This window comes from Ceratosolen solmsi, unplaced genomic scaffold, assembly GCF_000503995.2.
Source record: "Ceratosolen solmsi marchali unplaced genomic scaffold, CerSol_1.0 scaffold11, whole genome shotgun sequence".
NCBI lineage: Eukaryota > Metazoa > Arthropoda > Insecta > Hymenoptera > Agaonidae > Ceratosolen > Ceratosolen solmsi.
This window is the reverse complement of record NW_011948416.1, coordinates 11,927,201-11,932,188: the sequence shown is the minus strand read 5'-3', so window position 1 is coordinate 11,932,188 and position 4,988 is coordinate 11,927,201. Positions and strand designations below refer to the sequence as shown.

General features: G+C 35.6%; 1 protein-coding gene across 1 annotated transcript in view; it reads left to right on the top strand.

Moving 5' to 3' along the window:
• LOC105359522 (tRNA dimethylallyltransferase, mitochondrial-like) overlaps positions 1–4,988 on the top strand; it is an 88,239-nt gene that overhangs the window by 244 nt on the left and 83,007 nt on the right. The window lies entirely within an intron of this gene.

Sequence of the window (4,988 nt, the reverse complement as noted above, 5' to 3'; positions counted from 1 at the left end):
GTGCCTACTACTAATGCCAAGCATTACCTCCTTGCCGCTTCCAACGCCCATGCAAACGTCTTCCTACAAGTTAACTTTTATCACAACAACAACAACTACAACAATAATAATAATATACACTCGCGTATCTTTACAAACACGCACGCACTTATGCACGTACACATGCTCGCACGCTCGCTCGCTGATTTAAGGCTTATAGGCTTATTAGTTCGTACTCCTCGCTCGCTCATTTACTCGCTCTCCTCATTCAATTAGTATATGCTCTTTATGCCATAACATGCCATACCATACCATAATTTGTCTCTCTACACTCTCTCTCTCTCTTTATCTCTTTCTCTCTCTCTCTCTCTCCCTCTCTTCATCTCTCCTCTCTTCATCTCTCCTCTCTTCCTCTCTCCTCCTCTCCCTCTCTTCTTCGCTCTATCTGTCTCTCTATGTGTGTGTGCGCATGCTGTAAAGAGTAGTAAAGAGATTTTGTGTATTATTGTGTGCGTCGTTAAGCAAACACGTAAAATCATTTGTGTAACGTAATGCCCGTAGGTGGAACGATTTCATTATTTATGTTGTTGTGTACTCGTAGGCAGAACAATGCTTTTCCTACCTCCTATGAGGGCAAATAAATAATTTTTCCATGATGGAAACAAATCAATTCGGCTTATAAATACGAATTTATTAAAATTACTTGAGCGGTATTCACGCTGAAATTGGCCACTCGGTAAATATGCCTGTATCTATACGCACACATGCGTCCATAGATGCTCGTACATGTATACGAGCACATGTTCGCACGCGTTGGTAATTTAAGTACACCTACGCGAGCTTGATTGAAAATTTAAATGCGTATGACTAAACATCGAAGAATTTAATGGTACATGTTTTAAAACTATAGTAAAAATAAATATCGATTGCCTCGATACCAATATCCCATGAGCATTCCAATCAAATAAGCATATCGTGAGCATTAATTATAATCGCGACGGGGAAATTGAACGAACGAAGGCAAGCCGAATATTATTACTCATTTCATGCAAATGCAGCAGTTGCTCGAGATTTGCACATATTTTGAAAGTTCCCCAAAATTGTCCCGATACATTTGGCACGTGGCCTCTTATACCCCCCCCCCCCCAAAAAATTATGCCCACCCAACAGATCCCAATAAATAACAAATAATATTGGCAGCGATGATTTGATTTGGATGACGAGGTCAAAGTTGCGCCACCGCCACAAACTTTCTAAAGTGCGTACATTCGCAGGCGAAGCGGGTCGTCGCTTTTCTACACCCAGACACCCAATTAACATCTTCGATCTCAGAAGAGGTAAAAGAAATCGCTGCACTCCGACTCTCCTCCACCGCTGCTCCAACATTGCCTGGCGCCGAAAACGTGTGCGACCTCTTGGCGCTTTTCCCAGAGACTACACGTGGCACGGAGGCGCGAACGGAGGTAACAATTGACGATGATAGGAAAATTGGCCGTTAGTGTTACCCGCGCCCGGGGTTATATCGCGGAAAGTTACGTAAGCCTCGAGATATACAGCGGCTAGCAGCCGATATCTTATCGGTCACGGTTCACGAAAATTATTTTCAGAGTCGTGAATCGGCTGGTGGATGCCGCTGCGATGGTGATGAGGTTCGCACCCCCGAGAGCCGATCTCGGCTTGTAAATTATATTGGCCCGGTCGAGTTTTCGTGGAGGAGAAGGACAGAGGAGGAGCAGTTGTTGCCGTCTCGGGGATCTTATCGCCTGTGTAAGAGGTTGCGCTTGCGCACACAATCGCGCGGCCGCGCGCGTGTAAAGGGCCTGACTGAGGCTTTGAGTCATTCATCCTTCAGCCGTTCGATGACTGTTTCGACAGTCACGGCGTGTGTCAGTGTGGTGCCGTCGAGTTTTTCTGGAATACGTTCTCGGCCCTGTCCGAGGTCGGCCGTGTCTATGCCGATAAATAATTTAATTACGCGTTATAAGGAAAATTTGGCCCCGTATCGCCCTCATTGACCGACGCTTATCTTATGAAAATTCTTGTCGAGACGTCCCCGAGGTTCGGGATATTTAATTGCCTCGAGCAAGCAACGACGTATCCGTCACTTACGAACAATCTCAAGGTTAACGCATACCATCACAACAAAGTGCACTTGCCGAGTAATTAATAATTAATATATAAATTGAAATTTCACCGGATCCTGTACAATTACTTCCTTTTGCGCCCTCGCTTCGGTTATTCATAAGCTTTTCTTACGTGTGACTATCTGGCACTCACTGCAACTGTATAACTTCTACTTTATTGTTGCATTATCTGACAAGCTTTATAGTTCATGCACTTTCTTTTGTATTTAAAGTTACTTTTTGATGTGGACAATCGCGATATTCCGCGACTCTGTAAATTTTTCGCTTATCGCGATGTGTGTGCTTTATGCGCCGAGTAGCATATTAATTACGCCATTAACAAATAAGCAGTCGATCAATTAATTAGTCGACTAATCATCTAATTAATCAATCAATTAGCTGTATTTGCGTTCATTAATTGTTAATGAATTTAATTTCCCTTTCTTGCTTCCCAATGTAGCCAATGTTATTCGACACACATTATTTACATGGAATAGGGTGAGCCGAGAACAATAGTTTAATGCTTTTTGAGAGACATGGATGGATAGACCAACAATACCTGATACTACGAAAGTAAATCTCCAATTGCTTATTTTCTTAGCATCGATAAAAAAAGAAGAAAAGAGAAAATAGTTTATTCCCCACCTAACAATATTGACCAGCATTATGCGTATCAATATTACATTGGTTATAATATTATTACAATGGCTTTTACAAATACATGTCTCGTCAGCTTTATATGTATGTGCAAATGGTTAAGCATTCTTCAAACTATTAGTTATCGCATATCTATAAACGATAATGTGTACGTAATGTGAGTAGTCGGTGGTTTATATTTAGTTGCGAGCGAGAAAAATCCACAAATGATTAATTTTCTTTATAAACAAGCCGTACTCTCGAACTTGCAACAATTTCTTATGTCCAAATCCATTAATAATAGTTGACGATTACGTCGATTAAAAGATTTCTATAAGATACTTCAATGGTTAAGATACTTTGTATTTTCTTAGGTACAATTTTATTTATAATATTAAAACATTATGACGAATTAAGGAAGAAAAAAGAAAAGAAAAAAAGGAGATCGAGGGAGAGGAGATATATAATGCATTTGGGATAAATATATGTCTTTACGTTTAATTATTATAAAATTTATATTCTGGTTATGTTTTTATTCTCTCTCTCATAGAAATCTTATAAACGTTATTATTATTATTATTATTTTATACATAAAATATTGCTATAAGCATTTGAGATTGTCACTTTTTTGAACATCGAGAGTGATCATTAATTAGCACATAAGTAACCAATTTTTCGTTAAATTTTGATATTCGTTTTCGATGGATATTTTAAGGAAATAAATTATAATATTGCTTGAACATAACCGTTATATAATAATTATTTCATATCAATTTATTTACTGTCTAGGAGTGAATCCATTCACTCCTTCTTACTATGTTAATTATGTTATATGATAAGAATGAGTTAAGAAGAACGTTTTAAATTATATTATCATTGAATATATTATAAAAATATTATTAGGCAATATTTAAATGAGAAAATACATCGAAATTATTCCATTAGTAATAAAAATATATAATAAGCATCGTTGCCCAATATTTATGGTAATATAATAATATGAATATTGTAATTAATTAGTCAAAGTTTTGATCAAATTATTTACTTTTAAAGAGGTATTTTATTAAAATTACAAATAAACGACCTTGTATTTGTGATGGTTGTAATTTCCTGGTATATATGTAAGTAGATAATTTTTTAAAGATAATATACAAAAATTGATATTATATAAAAACATAATTTGTTAAAATATAGAATAATTTTAGTTGGTTATTCAAGTATTTAATGAATTCTGTTTCTGATATGTTGCTATATAATTTTCGTAGTATTTTTTTTTTTAAAAGCTCCTATCTCTCTCTCTCTCTCTCTCTCTCTCTCTCTCGCTCTATCTTTCTATAAATATACATACATACATCACAGCCATATACGTACAAAGACGCGCGCTCACGATTATACGTACACTCACACTTGTATGCGCACGTGTGTATGCACGCATGCGTACAATATACAATATGTCTGCATGCCCAAGTACTTTGTGTTATTTCTGTTATAAAATTGACGTTCGTTATATCGAAAAATAATATTGAATAGAAATATGCAAGATGATCACTATATTGTTATTGCATTGTTTAATTTAATACTACAATTATCCAAATTATTTTTATCATTCTTTATGTACATAATTGTATTGTATAAAGTAATAATAGTTTAATATTAATTAACGGCGTACTGAAATTTACTAAACTACAATACAATCATAAAGATAACTCGAATTAATTATAAAAGCTTATTAATAATAATTTAATAAAAAAAAAAGAATATATATATATATATATATATATATATATATATAGTTTGACTATAATGTTCATAAAAAATTTTATAGAAAATAATTGGATTACTTTGATTATAATAGAATATTTCCAAGCAACTGTGCAATAGAACAATACAATTTTTTTCATTAGCCATTTTTCCTTTCTGTATATCGTGCGCCACTTAAATATCTCTTTGTATACTTGTGTACACACTTATGCGCGTGTGTGAGAAAAAGTCATGGACTTATAAATTCGCTACATCCGCCTAACGTTTTCAAGCGAACCGTAGCAGTGACAATTCCATCGTCTTGTATCGCCTAATTATTTATCTTGACTTTTTCGTTGGTCTATTTTATATTTCGACGTGGGTGGATTAAAGTGTCATCATCTCGATTTAGGAGCTACAAGCGCGCGCGTATACTTTTCAATATATATGCATACGCATATAGATGCGGATGTATTTCGACGAAAGTTTTCGAGTCGGAAAGAGCGGTCC